Source organism: Tursiops truncatus, chromosome 2 (genome assembly GCF_011762595.2).
Source record: "Tursiops truncatus isolate mTurTru1 chromosome 2, mTurTru1.mat.Y, whole genome shotgun sequence".
NCBI classification, from domain to species: Eukaryota; Metazoa; Chordata; class Mammalia; order Artiodactyla; family Delphinidae; genus Tursiops; species Tursiops truncatus.
The window spans coordinates 25,130,132-25,153,419 of record NC_047035.1 but is presented as its reverse complement, the minus strand read 5'-3'; the positions used below and the strand labels follow the sequence as shown (position 1 = coordinate 25,153,419).

Sequence of the window (23,288 nt, the reverse complement as noted above, 5' to 3'; positions counted from 1 at the left end):
ATTTACATTCCCACCAACAGAGTAGGAGGGTTCCCTTTTCTCCACACTCCCTCTGGCATTTGGCATTTGTAGACTTTTTTTTTTAATTGGAGTATAGTTGATTAACAATGCTGTGTTAGTTTCATGTGTACAGCAAAGTGATTCAGTTATACATATACATGTATCTATTCTTTTTCAAATTCTTTTCCCATTTAGGTTATCACAGGATATTGAGCAGAGTTCCCTGTGCTATACAGTGGGTCTTTGTTGGTTATCTATTTTAAATATAGTAGTGTGTGCATGTCAATCCCAAACTCCTAGTCTATCCCTACCCCCTACCCTTCCCCCCTGGTAACCATAAGTTCCTTCTCTAAGTCTATGAGTCTGTTTCTGTGTTGTAAATAAGTTCATTTGTATCATTTTTTTCAGATTCTGCATATAAGTGATATCATATGATATTTGTCTTTCTCTGTCTGACTTACTTCACTTAGTATGATAATCTCCAGGTCCATCCATGTTGCTGCAAATGGCATTATTTCATTCTTTTTAATGGCTGAGTAATATTCCATTGTATATATGTACCACATTTTCTTTATCCATTTGTCTGTCGATGGACATTTACGTTGCTTCCATGTCTTGGCTGTTGTAAACAGCACTGCAATGAACATTGGGGTGCATATATCCTTTCAAACCATGTTTTTCTCTGGACATATGCCCGGGAGTGGGATTGCTGAATCATATGGCAGCTCTATTTTTAGTTTCTTAACTAACATCCATACTCTTCTCCATAGTGTCTGTACCAATTTACATTCCCACCAACAGTGTAGGAGGGTTCCTTTTTCTGCACACTCCCTCCAGCGTTTGTCATTTGTAGACATGTTTTTAATTGGAGTATAGTTGTTTAGCAATGCTGTGTTAGTTTCTTGTGTACAGCAAAGTGATTCAGTTATACATTTACATGTATCTATTCTTTTTCAGATTCTTTTCCCATTTAGGTTATTACAAGATACTGAGCAGAGTTTCCTGTGCTATACAGTAGGTCCTTGTTGGTTATCTATTTTAAATATAGTAGTATTTTGGATGATGGCCATTCTGACTGGTGTGAGGTGATATCTCATTGTAGTTTTGATTTACATTTCTCTAATAATTAGTGATGTTGAGAGTCTTTTCATGTGCCTCTTGGCCATCTGTATGTCTTCTTTGGAGAAATGTCTATTTAAGTCTTCTGCCCATCTTTCAGATTGTGTTGTTCATTTTTTTGTTATTGACTTGTATGAGCTGTTTGTATATTTTACAAGTTAAGACCTTGTCAGTCACATCATTTGCAAATATTTTTCTCCCAGTCTGTAGGTTGTCTTTTAGTTTTGTTTATGGTTTCCTTTTGCTGTGCAAAAGCTTATAAGTTTGATTAGGTCCCATTTGTTTAATTTTGTTTTTATTTCTATTGCCTTGGGAGACTGAGCTAAGAAAACATTGGTACGATTTATGTCAGAGAATGTTTTGCTTACGTTCTTTTCTAGGAGTTTTATGGTATCATGTCTTATATTTCAGTCTTCAAGCCCAAATGATTCAGTTTTTGCCTCAGTCATCTGAGGACCAATCTCTTACCTGATCATTCTCATCACTGGCGTTATGGACTCAATATCTGTGTCCTCCTCAGATTCATATGTTGAAGCCTCTAGCTCACAATGGGGTGGTATTTGAAGATGGGACCTTTGGGGGATAATTAGAGTCATGATGGGATTGGTGGCCTTATAAGAAGAAGAAGCTTGCACACACTGAGGAAAGACCATATGAGGACGTAGAGGAAGTAAGCTCTCCCCAGGAAGCCAATCTGCTGGCACCTTGATCTTGGATTCCCCAAGCCTCTAGAACTGTGAGAGATAAACTTCTGTTGTTTAAGCCACACAGTCTATAGTATTTCGTATGACAGCCAAGCAGACTAAGACAGGTGGTGCACCTGGCCCTGGAGTAGGGCAGGGGAGCTCTCTCACCCTGGTGGAGGAAGACTGCATGGAGAAGGCAGGGTTTGGAGACCTTCCTGAATGAACACAGGCCATGCGTTACAAGCTGAGACTTAAATGGTAAATAGGAGTGAGGCAAGAGAAGCACGAATCTGGTGAGAAGGGACTTGGGGAGGAGTGGGAGGATTTTTGACTTTGCTTTGCCGTGTACCCCAATGTCTGAAGCAGTAGGCACTCAACAAAGAGTTGCTGAAGGAAATAATAGACGGAGCCACACAGCGAAGTCCCTGTGGCCTGGAGGAGCCTGGAAGGCTGGTTCTCTGCAGTGCTGTCTTCAGAAGCTCAAAGCAGCAAGAGCGGAAGCCCAGGTCAGTCAGGAGGCTCGCCCAGTTTGGATTCCCCCCAGAGCAGGTACTGAGACAAGGATTTAGGTGCTGCTAGGTTTTACTTGGGAAGCACAAGTGAGGGAATGGGGGGAACTGAGAAGAAGAGTTGGGGTAGTGATGGAGGGGCTGAATCCCGTTGGGGACCTCTGAGGAATCTTGTGGAATATGCCTCAGCATTGTCCTCCCGAGGAGTGGGGATGGGTGGTCATCTGTGGTTCTTGCGCAGGGTCCCTGGGGGGCCATAAGATCCCTAGCACTCCGGGCTGCCCTGCTCTGGGCCGAGCAAGCTGCTGTGCTGTGTCAGAAAGCCCTGGGAGAAAGCAGGGGAGCTGCTTGAGGAGGGAAGCTGCCGGCCTCTTGGCAACCCTCCACCACGGCTGCAGCTGTGTTCAGGGGATGCTAGATAGAGGGTCTGGGGTGGGCCTCACAGCGTCCGTTCCAGAGGAGATACAGGGCTCCAAACAAGAGAGAGTGGTGGCTTTAATTTCGGTGGTGGCATTGGACGGGGAGAGAAATAGGCAGATTGGAGGTACTTTGGGGATATGGATGGTGAACAACAGTAGAAAGTCAAAGCTCTTTCTTTTTTCCTCTCTCTCTGTCCGTTTTCATTCCAGAGATGTGTACTGCTGTGCTCTGGCTCCCTGGGAAGTGGGCACTGAGGCTGAGTTTATTGAGCACGATGGTGAGGAGTGTCCTTGCACCAACACCTGTGGAAAGGAGGGAACAGACACGGGAGTGGGCAAAGGGGAACCACACAGTCGCAGTCAACCCCAAAGGGCGCTCTGGAGCTAGACCTGACCTACAGAGTTGTCCTAGGTCGGGCCTAGATGCTGGACCTCCATCAGTCCAGGGATGTGGGCCAACCTGGGAAGGGCAGCTCTCTTCAGCTGAGGCTATTGCTGTCATGGCGTCCGTCACAATTATTGTCTTTTGCAGGCCAGGTACCGTTGTAGGTGCTGAGTATGTAGCAGTGAATGGGGTCAGGTGAGGGAGAGACAACAAACAAATATATAACATTGGGCAGTGAGAAGTACAAAGCAGAAAACCACACAGGGTTAGCTGGATGATGGCTGGACAGGGTGGGTGAAGGTTGGGATGGAGGTGATGGAAACTTGAAGGTAAAATCAACCTGACTGTGACAGTTTAGGGGCTGGGCAGCCTCTCCCTGCACTGCACACCCCTGGAACCCACTCCGGAGCTGAGAGCTGCCCCATCTCTTGGCCACAATTCCCAGCCTCTTTGTAGGAGGTAGGGGCAGCCCCACTCCCATAAGAAATTTGCCATGGGACCCTCTGCTTTCTTGTTGGCCAGCAGCCTGGGGTTTTCGGAGTTGGGGAGTGGCATGAGGGGTGGTAGCTGGAGGTTGGCAAGTCTTCCCGCTGCCTCCAACCTGGGGAGGGGGGTGGATTGGCAGAACGGGTGGCTGGGCCTAAGTCATGGCCGAGACTCTGTGTGTGTGTGTGTGTGTCCGTGTGTCCGTCCTTTCCCACATGCGATCCTGCTGCCCGCTTCCTTGGCCCGCCTCACCTGGGCAGATGCCTGCGGGGGGCAGCACTGCTGGGGTCCCTGCTGGGGGCCAGGGTTGGGGGAGGCTCCCCCAGCCAGGCCCAGGCTCCGCCTGCTTCCCTCCCCCTCTCTCCCCAGGCCCTTGTGTTTGCAAAGGAAGGTCGAGCGTCCCAGGAGTCTGGATGCAGTCACGGATCATTACGGCCGGGAGAGCTGGTGCAGCCTCGGCCAGGGCAAGGGCACAGCGGCTGGTAGACTGGCGGGCGAGGTCCCGTGGAGTGAGGCCGTCCTCGGATGCAGCAGCCCTGCCAGTGTCGCCACTCCCGCGGACGCTGGGGCCCGGAGAGTGGTGCTGTGGACTGGTTCCGGCCAGTGGCGCATTTAGCATCAAAACAAACCCAATACTGAGTTAGTTGGCGACCAGTCCCTCTGTTTCTGACAGCTTGGGTCAGTTTCCTGGTGACTGACAGAAATGAAAACCTGAATTTAGGTTGTGGCTCTGCCAGTCTTTGCCTGAGTGTTCTCAGACAAGTTACTGTGAGCCTCAGTGTTCTCATCTGTAAAATGGAGGGATTCAACACGCTCTCTGAACGTTTTTTCTATCTCTAAAGCACTGTCTGTTCTGTGGCCCTCTTCCTGTTCTGGTCCTGGAGGTCAGGAGAGATGTAGGAATTTGGAGTTTTAAGGACTTCCTTGGCTTCCGTTCACCCAGTTGTGAGCATCTGACTGGAGAGACTCTATAAGGGACAGACTGCTGAGGAATAGGGAGGCCCTTCCCATTTGTGAAGAGCAGAGAAGAGTCATGGCGGGTGAGAGCCAACAGCAAGAGAAGGGGAGGTGGCAGAGAACATCCGAAGAGCTTCTGGCACGTGACTGTGGTGCTCATGGGGGACATCAGCTCCTTTGTGGTTTGCTCTCCATCCCTCCCTTGGGAAACTGTCATTCCCCAATACCTGTGTTTCAGGTGAGGCTATTAACTATGGAGCTCTGCCCGTCCCTGTCCAGCAGTGGGGATTATGAGTCATATTCAGGGGCCAGTGTGGATGGTGAAGGAGACAGTGGCACGCTCTTTTCTCTGGCTTTGCCAACTGTGTGGGTGAGGTCAGTCTGGAACTGTTTGGAACATCTTTGATGCCGCATGGAGAAAGCCTGACTGAAAATGGAGCACACTAAAGGGAAAGCAAAAATATTTTACATTTTAAAAAAATTTTATTTATTTATTTATTTTTGGCTGCACTGGGTCTTTGTTGCTGCGCGCGGGCTTTCTCTAGTTGCAGCGAGCGGGGGCTACTCTTCATTGCGGCGCGCGGGCTTCTCATGCGGTGGCTTCTCTTGTTGTGGAGCACGGGCTCTAGGCACACGGGCTTCAGTAGTTGTGGCTCGTGCGTTCTAGAGCGCAGGCTCAGTAGTTGTGGCACACGGGCTTAGTTGCTCCGCAGCATGTGGGATCTTCCCAGACCAGGGCTTGAACCCATGTCCTGTGCGTTGGCAGGCAGACTCTTAACCACTGCACCACCAGGGAAACCTGGGAAAGCAAAAATAGAAACAGAAGGTCCTAGTGACATAATTTGAGCTCCTGGATATATCCATGCCTAAAGCCAGCCCCACCCTTGGATCTCCCCACTTATTTGTACCAATGAATTCCTCCTTTCAATTATTCCAGTTTGAGTTGGATTTCTACTGATTGTGGTTGACTGAGTTCTGTCAAATATAGTGTCTAATAAATATAATAGCACTTCAGGATGATATGCGAGATCGTTTCTAGTCAGTGATCCAAGGACCAGCAGCATGGGAGCTTGCTGGAAATGTAGAATCTCAGGTCTATCCAAGACCTATTGAATCAGAACCTTCATTTTAACAAGAGCCCAAGCTATCCATATATACATTGAAGTTTGAGAAGCAGTACACTAGACCAGTAGCTCTCAGCTCTAGAAGCACACTTAAAAGTCCCAACACCCAAGCCATACTCCAGACCAATTAAATCAACATCTCTGAGGGTGGACCCTGGCATCCTCATTTTTTTAAAACTCCCTGGGAGATAACAATGTACAACCAAGCTTGAGGACCACTGCTCTGGTGTGATTTGCTTAATGGTAGCTAAAACGTCAGATGCTTTGTGATTTAGAATACAGCCAAAGCCTGCTTCTGTTGTGGGCACAGCAAAGGGACCTTGGTAGTGGTGGGGTCCCTTAGAAATGAAGTGGGAGCTGCCTTGCCCGGTAGAGGAGCCAGACTGGGCTGTATCCCACAAACAGAACTCACAGGCACCCCAAGGGGGATTTTATCAAATCCTGGAGTACTTTCTTTTCTTACTACAGCAACATATCTTCTCTTCCTTTGAATTCATAATCCAGGACTACATAAATATCTCGTAAGCTTTAAAAATTCAAGTCCCTCTGACACAGGAACTTGACCATAAGCACAACCTGAATCCCAAACTGAACCCAAATATTATTTTTTTATTGAACCATGAACTACCTCCAAAATATGTTGTGAGTTTTTATTTTCCTTCTAAAAATCACTATTGTGGTGAATCAATTCACTCTGGAGCTAATCCAGATGCTTTCTAAAATCAGTCAACTAGAAGAAAATGGGGATATCAGAATATTCTCTGAATTGAACGCAAGCAAAATTCTTTGCATTGGAGAATTGGCTCTGACTGGTTGCTGTGGGAATTTGGCCTGTGGCCTCATGTTTCCAGTGGCTAGTCAGATGCAGCATTCTTCTGCATTTCTATTTCTTTCTGAGTGAGGACCTTGCCAGGACCCATGGGGCACCTGTGACCAATTATGTATGGTCCAGGTGGCATCGTTAGGGTGTTAGCAGGTGGCAGCGGTCCGTATGCATGGAAAAATGAATAAGATGGAGGTATATCGTCCTAGGGAGAGGGAGAAGAGAGATGGAAAGGGAGTTTCTGGGGCTGCTTTGTGTTTGTTCTTTATGGTTTTAACTGCTGGCAAAGAACCCTTTCCTGCCTGGAGCGCCGCTTGGGAGCAGGGAGAGGTGTGGGAGGGGATGGGGAGAGAGCTAGAAGCTGGCCTTTCTCTGCTCACCGTTGTCAGCAGCTCATTAGGGATTCTAATCAGGCAGAAATATTTTCCCATTACCTCATTACCAACTCTAACAAGGTCCCAGCTCCAGGTCGCGGCTGCTTTTCTCCTGCTGGGGTTAACGATGAGCAGCTTGTTGGAGCCTTCAGTAACTCATTTGTTATAACATGCGATTCACAGCAGCAAGAAGGCTCTGGGGTGGAGGAGGCAGAGCAGAGAGCAGGGGAAGAGGTGGAGGGAGAGCCCTCTTCGCAGAGGACAGGAAGGCAGAAACGCCCAGTGCTTCGGGGAAACCAAGCTCAGACCCTAATGGGCACCTTGAATCTTCTGGGAATCCGGGCCCAGCTCTGTGTGAGGTGCAGACCAGCTCCAATTGGGTGTGGAAACAGGTGATATCATGACCAGTTGTTGGCTGGGGATTAACGGGCAAGCTTTTAATCCTGTAGCGACAATCTTCAGGACCTCTGCTTCGTGTGCTTGTATGGCCCTAGACGCCAATCCTTGAACTTAGTGATTTGAAAAATATTTGCATGCCATCATTTACCAGGTCAAAGCCTATCCACGGCTTCCTAATTCCCATCGTCTTACACCAAAACTTCTTTACTTGCCTATCTAGGCTCTCCATAAAATACCTCTACTCAAACTAGTTGTGTTTCAAGTATTTCCCCCATACAAAATCCTCTATTTGAAACCCTTAAGGACTTGGTCTCTTCAGGATCCCATAAAGATTGTTAATTTTACCTTCTGCTTGATTGTTCTTCCTTCACATTCAAGTCCTATCCATTCACCAAAGCTTAACCAAAGCATTATATCTTCCATAAATCCTTTCATGATGATGCTACTTGATGCCTACAGCATGGCTTAAAATGGGGATCTGCCAGATTTGGCCCATCTCTTTTTATAAATAAAGTTTCATTGGAACCCAGCCATGCTCACATGCTTTCTTAGCTGCTTTTGCACTACATCAGAAGAGTTAAGTGGTTGCAACAGAGACCATATGACTGGCAAAGCCTAAAATATTTACTGTTTGCCCCTTTGCAGAAAAAGTTTGTCTACCCCAGCTTAAACCATAAAGTTTATAACTTTAATTTATATTGTGCGTCCTTAAATTCTTTCAGAATGCCCTCCCAGCTTATTCTTTTTCTCCTCTTCTTCCTATCCACTCTGCACTCTTCCCACCTTCTTTTGCTCCGAACTTTCATCACATTTTATCTGTTTATTTCTTGTGATGCTTTTCTCTTTCTAAAAATTGTAACCGTCATTTATTTAAATGCCTGTTCTGTATAATCTCTAGTCTGTAAGCCCTTTGCGGGCAGAATCTCTTCAGATCCATCTCTGCAACCCCTCAACTATTAGCACAGGGTTCAGTAAGTGGGGAAAGAACCTCGTTGGTTTCAGAGTCTGCCATGGCTCCTGAATGGCCTTTCTGGAATTGCCATGAGAGGTGTCAACAGTTTTCTGGCAGTTCTGTTCAGGGTTGTGACATCCTGAAGAGCTGTGTTCCTTGTAGAATAAAGCTATCTAACCCTGCCCTTGAATTACTGCTTCCTCAGTAGTGAGATCACCATTTCATGGAGGGTAGGGTGCCTTGCAAGTTTGTGGATGAATTAGGGGATACTATTGATCCTGGTTCATTTCCATCTCTCCCTTGTTTTCTAACATGATCCCATTTTATAGAATTCCAGGTGTAGGCCCCTCAGTTCTATGGAGATGTCTGAGAAAAACAAAAGCTTCCTGTCTTTCCATCTTTATTATACAAAATCACAGTGAAATTGTGGGAGGCAGAATAATGGCCCCCAAAGATGTCTATGTCCTAATCCCTGGAAACTGTAACTACATTACTTTATAATGCAAACGGGAGTTTGAAGATATGATTAAGGGTAAGATTTTGAGATGGTGATATTATCTTGGATTATTGGATTGTCCAATTTAATAACCTGAGTCCTTAAAGGTAGAATAGTGAGGCAGGAGAGTAGGTCAGAGAGATGTGACATGAGAAGGACTCAATCCATTGTTGCTGACTTTGAAGATAGGGAAAGGGCCATGAGCTAAGGAATGAGGGCAACCTCTAGAAGCTGGAAAGATAAGGTACAGATTCTCCCCTAGAGCTTCCAGAAGGGAAGGCAGCCCTGACACCACATTGATTTTAGCTCACTGAGACCCATGTCCGACTTTGACCTCTAGAACAAGCAGATAATGTATTTATATTGTTGAAGACACTAAATTTGTGGTAATTTATTACAGGAGCAGTAGAAATTTTACCATTTTACAGAAAATATTTCACTGACTTAGGGAGGCTGTGTGGGGAGGTGGGAGCTAGCTGGTATTTGTCTATCCATTCCAGAAAAAAGAAGTGTTGTTCAGAGTCCTGGAGCTAGATCTGGCCTGGTTGTCTTGGAGATCATTACATTTACCCCTAAGATTAAGTTAAATTGGGGAAATGTGTATGGCCTTTTGCCGTCAGTATTTTTGGGGGAAGGCATGGACTGGCTTTGTGGAGTTTTTGTTGCATGTACATAGTGTATACAGACTTCAGGTTTTTAGACCAGTTTGTAGAACTCTGGTCCTCAGGGAGTCAGGAACCCTGAAGTTCACGGCCTGGGGTGATTTCTCCTGGGCATTGCTTTGGTTACTAAAACAACTGGATGAACCATGTATCAATTATCTATTGACATAATAATGCTACATAAAAAAACATCCCCCACCAAAAAAACCCCAAAAAACAAAAAAAATCCCCCAAACCTCACTGACTTGAAACAATAACCATTTATCATTGCTCACAGGCTTATGGCTCTGCTGATCTGGGCTGGGCTCAGCTGGGCTCAGCATCTGTGGTCAGGTTGGCTGGAGGCTGATTGGTTCAGAATGACCTCAGCTGGGGAGACTTGGCTCTTCTCCACATGCTCTCTCCCCTCCAGAAGGCTAGCTGATGGTGTTCTCATGACAGGGGAGGGAGAAAGGGGGGTTGTGGAGAGTGGGAGAGGGAGAGGGAGAGGGAGAGGGAGAGGGAGAGGGGAGTAGGTGAGGCCTCCAGAGGCCTAGTTTGGAGCTGGTATGTTGCTGCCCACATTCTGTTGGTCAGAGGAACTTACAAGGAAGCCTAGATTTAAAGAACAGGGAAATAGTTTCAACTTCTTGATGAGAAGAACTACCAGGTCACATTGCAAGTGGTGTGGGAAGGATGGAGAATTAGGGCCATTTTTGCAGTCAGTCTGCCACAGACTCTCCAGGAAGGGAAAAATGCCCTTAGACCCAAACAGCTCCTGAGAGCTGGCTCCTTTCCTAGCGTGGGAGTCATCAGAGCCTCCGGATCCCACCCCCTTTTCACTACATGTCCTCTCTCAAAGAAAGCCACAATTCTCCCTATGAACTGCCAGCCATCAGCGCCCGCCTTCCCTGTCTCTCGGCTCCAAGCCTGAGGGATGTCGTGGACGACCAGCCAGCTTGATGAATGCCGCCTCTGTAAACCCTCCCCTGGCCTCTGTCACAGCATCAATGTGAAATGAACTTGCTAATACTCTGAGAGCCACAAACCTTTTCCTCTTCCCCAGCACGACGCATCGAATCGATCTGGCTGGGTGAGCCGCGACAAACCAAACCCCACAGAAAAAGGCATCAGCAAATTTAAAGCCTCGTTCAAGGTCTTGATTCACCATAAACTAAGTTGCCGGCAGCAGGTGTTGACACTTCTTCCACGGCGGTTGATACCGGGATTTATCGACTTGCCATAGATGTTGATATTGACCAAGACTGAGTTCCAAATGAAAAGACCTATGGCAGTATATCTTTATTGCTCAGATAATCTGCGGACTTGCTAATCCTTCCTTGTCCCACTCAATAATGTTGCAGAAATTCTTTTGGAACGGAGAGACCATTACTTAAACACAAGATGCTCTTTCCCTACAAGACCTCCTGAAACAGGGATGGAGGTACCAGCAGTGTGTTGAGAACATAACCAGTGTTGGAAAATCTATTTGTGCCTGTGCCCGAAACCATAATGCCTTTAAGTTTTTAAAAACCCAGCTCTCTCCTCTTGGGAAACAGCCCAGAAAAAAACACAGTAGGATTTGACATGGAACCTGTTCATGAATAGTGTCCACTTCCCTTTCCCCACTGGTCCACTTCAGGGCCACAGGTGTGCCTACCTCCCACCCAGGCTAGTGAACAGTATGATGTCACCCTTAGTGCTGGTCCCTGACAGTGAAATTAATGTGACAGTTGGTTCTTGCTAATTGTGGGGCCCACTAGGAACACAGAAAAAGAGGGACAATTTATTACCTGCTACTCTGTTTTCTCATTGAAATAACTACAGTCTGCAGCCCTCCTAAGGGAGGATATGTACGCATTAGAGTCACCTATGGTGACTTTTGAGTTATTTTGGATATCAGGGTCCCTAGGAAAATCAGCAGGGAGAAGATGAGCCAACTGAACAGGGCCAAGGAAGCAGCCCAGAGTGGCTGGGTCAGGGAGCAAGCCAGAGGGGCAGAATTTCCAACCCAGCTCCCTTACCCAGCTCTGTTCCCCTGGATGGTTTCTAAGGGCCTCTTCAAAGAGGAAGATGGAGGCCAGTGGGGAGAGGCCAAGGAAGACAGAGCCACAGGAAGATGGAGGTTTCACAGACATGCTCTCCCCTGCCATCAGGTAAGCAGGTGCAGGATGACCCAGATGCTGACCCACAGTGGGACTCTTGCTCTGTTCTCTCTTCTAAGACTTGCATAGTCATTAGCAGTGCAATCTCTACTAGCCCTCCTGGCTTGCGGCCTCAGGGAGGGAAGGAATTGATCACAACGTCAACTGCATTCCAAAGAGGTACTAACAGAGGTTGAGAGCACAGGCTTGGCCGCCAGACAGTTTGGGGTTTGCAATCTGGCTTCTGTACTTATCAGCTGGGTGACCTTGGGCAAGTCTCTTATCTTTTCTAAGCCACAGTTTTCTCATCTGTAAAAAGGAGGAAATAGTAACTGTACCATGGCAGGCAATGTTTATGGCCTCCTTTTCTTCCTTGCCAACAGAATATCAACTTTGTTCAGGTGTCACTTCCCATGATTTCTGGGGAGGTGGGCCTAGGTCCTGATCCTAGAGTGAACATGTGATCAGTTCTGGCCAATGAGTTGAAAAGGGAACATTTTGGGAGTAGTTCTGGCATTTTCCCTCCCTGATATGAGAAGGCAGACAAAGAGCATCTCTGTATTCTGTCTGCCACCTGCTTCCTTCTTGACGTGAAGTTGGTTGGTGGGAGGAACCCCCCCTGCTCATGCTGCCCCCTGCTTCCTACAGTGGAAATTTCTTGACTAATGCTATGGCTGTGGCAGCAATTTTATTCCCAAGAGACCAGGAGAATGTGGAGACACCTATTCAGGGTCCTCCATCATGGAGCAGCTAAGACAAAGCCTAACCACCCAAGTTTCATGTGAGAAAAATGAACCCTTGTTTGTTAATGTTGCTGTGAATTGATTATTCTGTTCCTTGCAACCAAAAGCATTCGTAAACAATATAAGTACCTATTTCATGGTTTGATGGGAGAATTAAATAAGATAGTCAGAGGGTCTTCTGGACAGAGGCCTGAAAGCTTCTCCAATTTCTCTGCAGAGTCTTGACAGTAGGTTTGTGATATTTCCTCCTTGAGAATAATGATGAAAGAGAGAGGCTGGGAAAAGGAGCAGAGAAGTGAGATAACTCCACTTTTCTCTTTCTGTTTTGGGGAGAAGGCAATTCAGACTTTAGATGATGATTCTCCAACCACTGTGCCTGTAATTCATTGCATGCTGGGTCAAGCGACTATTGAATACATCTTGCAGACAATGGCTGGATTTAAAATTTTTTGTGTACCTCAAACATTGGTAAATTTCATTCAATTTTCTCATTGCTTTACCTACTAAGTTTAGGATTGTGTAGGGCATCACTTCAGTTCAATAAGCAGTGGTTTCCATTGTTTTAGGTTTTTTATTTCTTTGCCATTAGGTCTGCAATCTGTACAGACTGAAGGGGACTAGACAGTTCTCGTTGCAAAGGAACCTTTTGGTAAGTGAAGAATCATTATTTAATGCTAAGAATCATCTTCCAATTAATTTATTTGCTAAAATTCTTGAGAACCCAATAGTTGGATGCTCAAATAGGGTAGCAATCTGCCCCAGGTTGGCTTCTGAACCCTGAAGCTCAACGTACTGTGGTAGCTCACAGCCTGAGAGAATCTTGCAAGCTATTTGCAAGGATCAGGGGAGGGACTGCAAAACAATGTATTCTTAGCTTTGAGTTGGTATAGCTTGTCTGTCTCATAGGTTAGTATTTATTTTTAAAATTTTATTTAAAAATTATTATATAGTAAAATTAATGTTTTGTGTGTATACGATTCTATTAATTTTGACACATATATGGATTTATGTAACCACCACCATAATTAAAACAGTGGTCCCTCATGCTAGCTCTTTCTAGTCACATTGTTTTCTCACCTCCAACCTCTGCCACTGACTTGTCTGTTTGCCATCACTATAGTTTTGTGTTTTCGAGAATGTCATATAAAGGGAATCATATAGTAGATCACCCTTTGAAACTGGCTTTTTCATTCAGCAGAATATCTTAGAGGTTCATTCAAGTTGTTGTGTGCATTAAAATCTGTTCATTTTTATTGCTGAGTGGTTGATATTCCACTATATGGTTGTTCCACAGTTTGTTTATCCATTCACCTTTTGAAGGATAGTTAGGTCGCCTCCAGTTTGGGACAATAATGAATAAAGCCACTATAAACATTTGTGTTCAGGTTTTTGTGTGAACTTGGGTTTTCATTTCTTAGGGTAAATAATTAGAAGTTGGATTGCTGGGTCATATGGTAAGTGTACGTTTAACTTTGTAAGAAGTTGCCAAGCTGCTTTCTGGAGTGGCCACACCATTTTGCATTCCTGTCAGCAAGGTGGGAGAGTTCTAGTTAGTCCATATTTTAATCAGTACTTGGCATTTTGGGTATTTAAAATTTTATTTTAGCCATTTAATGTGTGTAGCGGTAAGTCACTATGATTTTAATTTGCATTTTCCTAATGGTTAATAATGTTGAACATTTTTTTGACATCCATATATCCTCCTTGATGAAGTGTTTATTTCAGTCCTTTGTCCATTTTTAAATTGTGCTACTTGTTTTCCTGTTGTTGAGTTTTGAGAATTCTTTATATATTCTGGATACAAGCCCTTTGTTGAACACGTGATTTGAAAATATTTTCTTCCAGTCTGTAGCTTGTCTTTTCACTCTCTTAACAGTGTCTTCTGCAGACCAATGTTTCTAGGTTTGAAGAAATCTGAATTTCAGTTTTTTTCTTTTATGCGTTATACTTTGTGTCATATCTAAGAATGTTTTGCCTAACTTTAGATCTCAAAGATTTTGCCCATGTCTTCCACAAGTTTTGTAGTTTTATATTTTATATTTAGATATATGATCCAATTGAGTTAATTTTTGTATATGGTGTGAAATTTAAGTTGAAGTTCAGTTTTTTTTATTTTAGCATATGGATGTCCAGTTGTTCCAGTACCATTTGCTGAAAAGACTGTCCTTTCCCCATTGAATGGCTTTTGCACTTTTGTAAAAAAAAAAAAAAAAAAAAAAAAATGAGTTGGTCATGTTTGTATGGGGCTATTTTTGGACTCTGTTCTGTTTCATTGATACGTGCATGTCTATTTCTTTGCTAATTCCATGTCTTGACTACTGTAGCTTTATAAAGAGTATTAAAATTCGGGTAGTGTGACTTCTCCAACCTTACTCTTCATTTTCCAAGATTGGTTTAGCTATTTGTCTTCATCAGTTTGGGCTGCTAAAACAGAATGACACAGAATGAGTGACTTAAACAACAAACATTTATTTTTCAGTTCTGGAGGTAGGAAGTTTGAGATCAGGGTGTCAACACGGCTGGTGAGAGCCCTCCTCTTAGTTCATAGCTGGCTGCCTTGCTGTATTCTTCACATGGAAGAAAGAGAGAGGAAGTAAACTCTCTCTTGCCTGTTCTTCTAAGGGCAGTAATTCCATTATGAGGGCTCCACTCTCATGACCTCCCCAAAGCTCCATCTGCAAATACCATCACACTGAGGATTAGGGTTTCAGCATATGAGTTTTAGGGGTACACAAACATTCAGTCCGTAGCACTATTCTAGTTTCTTTGCTTTTCCATATAAATTTTAGAACTAGTTTGCCCAATTCTATAAAAAAAAATCCTGCTGGAACTTTGACTGAAATTGTATGAATCTATAGATTAGTCTGGGAAAAATAAATATCTTTACTATACTGAGTTTTCCAGTCTGTGAGCAGAGTATGTTTTGTCATTTATTTAGGCCAAATTTGAATTCTTTCATCAGCATTTTGTAGTTTTTTCAACTCACAGGTCCCATGCATATTTTGTTAGGTTTATACATAAGTATTTTATTTTTCTTGAATATGAAATATGAACATGGTATGTATTTTTACTAGTGTCTAAAACTATGATTGGGGCTTCCCTGGTGGCGCAGTGGTTAAGAATCTGCCTGCCAATGCAGGGGAAATGGGTTTGAGCCCTGGTTGGGAAAATCCCACATGCCGTGGAGCAACAAAGCCCATGCGCCACAACTACTGAGCCTGCGCTCTAGAGCCTGTGAGCCACAACTACTGACCTTGCTAGCCACAACTGCTGAAGCCTGCATGCCTACAGCCTGTGCTCCACAACAAGAGAAGCCACCACAATGAGAAGCCCTCACACCACAATGAAGAATAGCCCCCGCTCTTCACAAGTGGAGGAAGCCCGCGCACAGCAATGAAGACCCAATGCAGCCAAAAAAAACCAAACAAACTACGATTGATTTTTGTGTGTTGAACATTGAACTGGTGGCCTGTGACCTTGTTAAACTCACTTACCGTTTCTATGAATTTTGCTGTTGTTGTTATTGTTGATTTCTCAGGACTGTATATTTAGAAAACTATGTTTGTGAATAAAGACATTTTTATTTCTTCCTTTCCAATCTGTAGGTATTTTATTTCTTTTTCTTGCCTAGTTACATTAACTACAATTTCCAGTATGATGTTGATTGGACTGGTGAGAGTATGTCTTCTTCCTTTTTTTTTTTTTAACATCTTTATTGGAGTATAATTGCTTTACAATGTTGTATTAGTTTCTGCTGTATAAAAAAGTGAATCAGTTATATGTATACCTATATCCCCATATCCCCTTCCTCTTGCGCCTCCCTTCCACCCTCCCTATCCCACCTCTCTAGGTCATCGCAAAGCACCGAGCTGATCTCCCTGTGCTATGCAGCTGCTTCCCACTAGCAATCTGTTTTACATTTGGTAGTGTATATATGTCCGTGCCACTCTCTCACTTCGTCCCAGCTTACCCTTCCCCCTCCCCATGTCCTCAAGTCCATTCTCTACATCTGAATCTTTACTCCTGTCCTGCCCCCAGGTTCTTCAGAACCATTTTTTTTAGATTCCATATATATGTGTTAGCATATGGTATTTGTTTTTCTCTTTCTGACTTACTTCACTCTGTATGACAGACTCTAGGTCCATCCACCTCACTACAAATAACTAATTTCACTTTTTTTACGGCCGAGTAATATTCCATTGTATACATGTGCCACAACTTCTTTATCCATTCATCTGTTAATGGACACTTAGGTTGCTTCCATGTCCTGGCTATTGTAAATAATGCTGCAGTGAACATTGTGGTACATGTCTCTTTTTGAATTATGGTCTTCTCAGGTTATACGCCCAGTAGTGGGATTACTGGGTCATATGGTACTTCTATTTTTAGTTCTTTTAAGGAACCTCCATACTGTTCACCATAGTGGCTGTATCAATTTACATTCGCACCAACAGTGCAACAAGGTTCCCTTTACTCCACACCCTCTCTAGCATTTATTGTTTGTAGAGATTTTGCTGATGGCTATTCTGACCCATGTGAGGTGATACCTCACTGTGGTTTTGATTTGCATTTCTCTAGTGATTAGTGATGTTGAGCATCCTTTCATGTGTTTGTTGGCAATCTGTATATCTTCTTTGGAGAAATGTCTATTTAGGTCTTCTGCCCATTTTTGGATTCGGTTTTTTTTTTTTTTATATTGAGCTGCATGAGCTGCTTGTTTATTTTGGAGATTAAGCCTTTGTCAGTTGCTTCATTTGCAAATATTTTCTCCCATTCTGAGGGTTGTCTTTTAATCTTGTTTATGGCTTCCTTTGCTGTGCAAAAGCTTTGAAGTTTCATTTAGGTCCCATTTGTTTATTTTTGTTTTTATTTCCATTTCTCTAGGAGGTGCAAAAAGGATCTTGCTGTGATTTATGTCATAGAGTGTTCTGCCTATGTTTTCCTCTAAGAGTTTGATAGTGTCTGGCCTTAAATTTAGGTCTTTAATCCATTTTGAGCTTAATTTTGTGTATGGTGTTAGGGAGTGTTCTAATTTCATTCTTTTACATGTAGCTGTCCAGTTTTCCCAGCACCACTTATTGAAGAGGCTGTCTTTTCTCCATTGTATATTCTTGCCTCCTTTATCAAAAATAAGGTGACCATATGTGCATGGGTTCATCTCTGGGCTTTCTATCCTGTTCCTTTGATCTTTCTGTTTTTGTGCCAGTACCATACTGTCTTGATGACTGTAGCTTTGTAATATAGTCTGAAGTCAGGGAGCCTGATTCTTCCAACTCCATTTTCTTTCTCAAGATTGCTTTGGGTGTTCAAGGTCTTTTGTGTTTCTATACAAATTGTAAAAATTTTTGTTCTAGTTCTGTGAAAAATGCCTTTGGTAGCTTGATAGGGATTGCATTGAACCTGTAGATTGCTTTGTGTAGTATAGTCATTTTCACAATGTTGATTCTTCCAATCCAAGAACATGGTATGTCTCTCCATCTGTTTGTATCATCTTTAATTTCTTTCATCAGTGTCTTATAGTTTTCTGCATAAAGGTCTTTTGTCTCCTTAGGTAGGTTTATTCCTAGGTATGTTATTCTTTTTGTTGCAATTGTAAATGGGATTGTTTCCTTAATTTTTCTTTCAGATTTTTTGTCGTTAGTATATAGGAATGCAAGAGATTTCTATGCATTAATTTTGTATCCTGCCACTTTACCAAATTCATTGATTAGCTCTAGTAGTTTTCTGGTAACATCTTTAGGATTCTCTATGTATAGTGTCATGTCATCTGCAAACAGTGACAGCTTTACTTCTTCTTTTCCCATTTGGATTCCTTTTATTTCTTTTTCTTCTCTGATTGCTGTGGCTAAAACTTCCAAAACTATGTTGAATAATAGCGGTGAGAGTGGGAAACCTTGTCTTTTTCCTGATCTTAGAGGAAATGGTTTCAGTTTTTCACCATTGAGAACAATGTTGGCTGTGGGTTTGTCATATATGGCCTTTATTATATTGAGGTAGGTTCTTTCTATGCCCACTTTCTGGAGAGTTTTTATCATAAATGGGTGTTTGAATTTTGTCAAAAGCTTTTTCTGCATCTATTGAGATGATCATATGATTTTTATCATTTGTTAATATGGTGTATCACATTGATTGATTTGCATATATTGAAGAATCCTTGCAATCCTGGGATAAACCCCACTTGATCATGGTGTATGATCCTTTAATGTGCTGTTGGATTCTGTTTGCTAGTATTTTGTTGAGGATTTTTGCATCTATGTTCACCAGTGATATTGGTCTGTAATTTTTTTTGTGACATCTCTGTCTGGTTTTGGTATCAGGGTGATGGTAGTTTCATAGACTGAGTTTGGGAGCATTCCTCCCTCTGCTATATTTTGTAAGAGTTTGAGAAGGATAGGGGTTAGCTCTTCTCTAAATGATAGAATTCGTCTGTGAAGCCATCTGGTCCTGGGCTTTTGTTTGTTGGAAGATTTTTAATTAGTTTCAGTTTCCATGCTTGTGATTGGTCGGCTTATATTTTCTATTTCTTCCTGGTTCAGTCTCAGAAGGCTGTGCTTTTCTAAGAATTTGTCCATTTCTTCCAGGTTGTCCATTTTATTGGCATAGAGTCGTTTGCAGTTGTCTCTTAGGATGCTTTGTATTTCTGCGATGTCTGTTGTAACTTCTTTTTCATTTCTAATTTTATTGATTTGAGTCCTCTCCCTCTTTTTCTCGATGAGTCTGGCTAATGGCTTATCAGTTTTGTTTATCTTCTCAAAGAACCAGCTTTCAGTTTTATTGATCTTTGTTATTGCTTTCTTAATTTCTTTTTCATTTATTTCTGATCTGATCTTTATGATTTATTTCTTTCTGCTAACTTTGGTTTTTTTTTTTCTTCTTTCTCTAATTGCTTTAGGTGTAAATTTAGGTTGTTTATTTGAGATGTTTCTTGTTTCTTGAAGTAGGATTGTATTGCTATAAACTTCCCTCTTAGAACTGCTTTTGCTGCATCCCATAGGTTTTGGGTCATTGTGTTTTCATTGTCATTTGTTTCTAGGTATTTTTTGATTTCCTCTGTTATTTCTTCAGTGATCTCTTGGTTATTAAGTAGTGTATTGTTAACCTCCGTGTGTTTGTATTTTTTACAGGTTTTTTCCTGTAATTGATATCTAGTCTCATAGCATTGTGGTTGGAAATGATACTTGATACAATTTCAATTTTCTTAAATTTACCGAGGCTTGATTTGTGACCCAAGATATGATCTATCCTGGAGACTGTTCCATGAGCACTTGAGAAGAAAGTGTATTCTGTTGTTTTTGGGTAGAATGTCCTATAGATATCAATTAAGTCTATCTGGTCTACTGTGTCTTCTAAGCTTGTGTTTCTTTATTTATTTTCATTTTGGATGATCTCTCCTTTAGTGAAAGTGGGGTGTTAAAGTCCCCTACTATTATTGTGTCACTGTCGATTTTCCATTTTATGGCTGTTAGCATTTGCCTTATGTATTGAGGTACTCCTATGTTGGGTGCATAAATAGTTTCAATTGTTATATCTTCTTCTTGTATTCATCCCTTGATCATTATGTAGTGTCTTTGTCTCTTATAATAATCTTTTTTTAAAGTCTATTTTGTCTGATATGAGTATTGCTACTCCAGCTCTCTTTTGATTCCCATTTGCATGGAATATCTTTTTCCATACCCTCACTTTCAGTCTGTATGTGTACCTAGGTCTGAAGTGGGCCTTTTGTAGACAGCATATATATGGGACTTGTTTTTGTGTCCATTCAGCCAGTCTGTGTCTTTTGGTTGGAACATTTAATCCATTTACGTTTAAGGTAATTATTGATATTTATGCTCCTATTACCATTTCCTTAATGGTTTGGGGTTTGTTATTGTAGGTCTTTTCCTTCTCTTGTGTTTCTTGCCTAGAGAAGTTCTTTTAGCATTTGTTGTAAAGCTCGTTTGGTGGTGCTGAGTTCTCTTAACTTTTGCTTTCTGTAAAAGTTTTAAATTCTCCATCAAATCTGACTGAGATCCTTGCTGGGTAGAGTAATCTTGGTTGTAGGTTTTTCCCTTTCATCATTTTCAATATGTCCTGCCACTCCCTTCTGGCTTGCAGAGTTTCTGCTGAATGATCAGCTGTTAACTTTATGGGTTTTCCCTTGTATGTTATTTGTTGCTTTTCCCTTGCTGCTTTTAATCATTTTTCTTTTAATTTAATTTTTGATAGTTTTATTAATATGTGTCAGTGTGTTTCTCCTTGGATTTATCCTGTATGGGACTCTGTGTGCTTCCTAGACTTGATTGACTATTTCCTTTCCCATGTTAGGGAAGTTTTCAACTATAATCTGTTCAAATATTTTCTCAGACCCTTTCTTATTCTCTTCTTCTTCTGGGACCCCTATAATTCGAATGTTGGTGCATTTAATGTTGTCCCAGAGCTCTTTGAGTCTGTCCTCAATTCTTTTCATTCTTTTTTCTTTATTCTGCTCTGTGGCAGTTATTTCTACTATTTTACCTTCCAGGTCACTTATCCATTTTTCTGCCTCAGTTATTCTGCTATTGATTCCTTCTAGAGAATTTTTAATTTCATTTATTGTGTTGTTCATCATTGTTTGTTTGTTCTTTAGTTCTTCTAGGTCCTTGTTAAACGTTTCTTGTATTTTCTCTATTCTACTTCCAAGATTTTGGATCATTTTTACTATCATTACTCTGAATTCTTTTTCAGGTAGACTGCCTATTTCCTCTTCATTTGTTTGGTCTGGTGGATTTTCATCTTGCTCCTTCATCTGCTGCATATTTCTCTGTGTTCTCCTTTTGTTTAACTTACTTTGTTTAGGGTCTCCTTTTTGCAGGCTGCAGGTTCGTAGTTCCCATTGTTTTTGGTGTCTGCCCCCAGTGGGTGAGGTTGTTTCAGTGGCTTGTGTAGACTTCCTGGTGGAGGGGACTGGTGTCTGTGTTCTGGTGGGTGGGGCTGTATCTTTTCCTTCTGGTGGGCATGGCTGCGTCCAGTGGTGTGTTTTGGAGTGTCTTGAACTTAGTATGACTTTAGGCAGCCTCTCTGCTAATGGGTGGGGTTGTGCTCCTGTCTTGCTAGTTGTTTGGCATGGGGTGTCCAGCACTGGAGCTTGCTGGTCATTGGGTGGAGCTGGGTCTTAGTGTTGAGACGCAGATCTCTGGGAGAGCTCTTGCTGACTGATACTATCAGTGGGGCTGGGAGGTTTCTTGTGGTCCAATGTCCTGGACTCAGCCCTCCCACCTTGGAGGCTCAGGCCCGACATGCAGCCAGAGCACCAAGACCCTGACAGCCACACAGCTCAGAAGAAAAATAAGAAAGAAACAAACAAACAAACAAAAAAGAACAGCCAGAACCCTATGACAAAGGGTAAAAGCAAAGCTATACAGACAAAATCACACAAAGAAGCATATACATACACACTCACAAAAAGAGAAAAAAAATTATATAAAAAGAAAAAAGGAAGAGAGCAACCAAACCCTAAACAAATCCACCAATGATAATAAGCACTAAATAGTAAACTAAGGTAAGCATAAAAGCATAAGCAAGTTAGACACAGAAAGCAAGCCCCAAGTCTACAGTTGCTCCCAAAGTCCACCACCTCAATTTTGGGAACATTCATTGTCTATTCAGCTATTCTTCAGATGCAGGGTTTATCAAGTTGATTGTGGGGATTTAATCTGCTGCTCCCGAGGCTGCATGGAGAAATTCCCCTTCTCTTCTTTGTTTGCACAGCTCCTGGGGTTCAGCTTTGGTTTTGGCCCTGCCTCTGCCTGTAGGCCACCCTCAGGAGTCCGTTACCCACCCAGACAGGAGGGGGTTAAAGCAGCAGCTGATTCGGGCTCTCTTGCTCACTCACGCCAGGGGGAGGGAGGGGTACAGTAATCATAATTGGAATGTGGGGCGAGCCTGAGGTGGCAGAGGCTGGCTTGACATTGCAACAGCCTGAGGCACACCCTGTGTTTTCCTGGGAAAGTTGTCCCTGGATCACGGGACCCCGGCAGTGGCGGGCTGCACAGGCTCCCGGGAGGGGAGGTGTGGATAGTGACCTGTGCTTTCACACAGGCTTCTTGGTGGCTGCAGCAGCAGCCTTAGCATTTCATGCCCATCTCTGGTGTCCGCGCTGATAGCCGCAGTTCACGCCCGTCTCTGGAGCTCATTTAGGCGGTGCTCTGCCTTCTGTGGGCACACAGGGAAGGAATCCCCTCTCTTTGCACACCCAGTAACAATGGTCTCTTGCCTCTCTGGCAGGCCCAGACTTTTTCCCAGACTCCCTCCCGGCTAGCTGAGGCTCACGAGCCCCCTTCAGGCTGTGTTCACGGAGCCAACCCCAGTCCTCTCCTTGGGGTCTGACTTCCGAAGCCCAAGCCTCAGCTCCCAGGCCCCACCCATCCCAGTGGGTAAGCAGAGAAGCCTCTCAGGCTGGTGAGTGCTGGTCGGCACCAATCCTCTGTGTTGGAATCTCTCCACTTTGCCCTCCGCACCCCTGTTGCTGCGCTCTCCTTCGTGGCTCCAAAGCTCCGCCCCTGCCCACACCCCATCCCCACCAATGAAGGGGCTCCCTAGTATGTGGAAACTTTTCCTCCTTCACAGGTCCTTCCCAGAGGTGCAGGTCCTGTCCCTATTCTTTTGTCTCTGTTTTTTCTTTTGCCCTACCCAGGTACGTGGGGAGTTCCTTGCCTTTTGGGAGGTCTGAGGTCTTCTGCCAGCGTTCCTTGCCTTTGGGAGGTCTGAGGTCTTCTGCCAGGTCTTCTGCCAGCGTTCTGTAGGAGTTGTTTCACATGGAGACGTATTTTTGATGTATTTGTTGGGAGGAGGGCGATCTCCACATCTCACTCCTCCACCATCTTGAAATTAGTTCTCCTTCTTCCTAACCTTAGGGGAAAATAATTCAATCTTTCACCATTAAGTATGATGCTAGCTGTAGGGTTTTTATAGATGTTTTTTGTTAGGTTGAGGAAGTTCCCTTGTATTCCTAGTTTGGTGGGATTTTAAAAAGTGATTATATGTTGCATTTTGTCCAATGTTTTCCTGTATCAA

General features: G+C 43.3%; 1 protein-coding gene across 5 annotated transcripts in view; it reads left to right on the top strand.

Moving 5' to 3' along the window:
• Nucleotides 1-15,855, top strand: part of ADCK1 (aarF domain containing kinase 1) — a 155,542-nt gene extending 139,687 nt beyond the window's left edge. For all 5 annotated transcript variants that reach the window (XM_033850775.2, XM_033850771.2, XM_033850774.2 and 2 more), the window contains 2 exons: nucleotides 958-2,311; nucleotides 2,944-15,855. The gene's annotated coding sequence lies outside the window, so the exon portion shown is untranslated. The remainder of the gene's footprint in view (nucleotides 1-957; nucleotides 2,312-2,943) is intronic.
• Nucleotides 15,856-23,288: the final 7,433 nt, after the last annotated feature.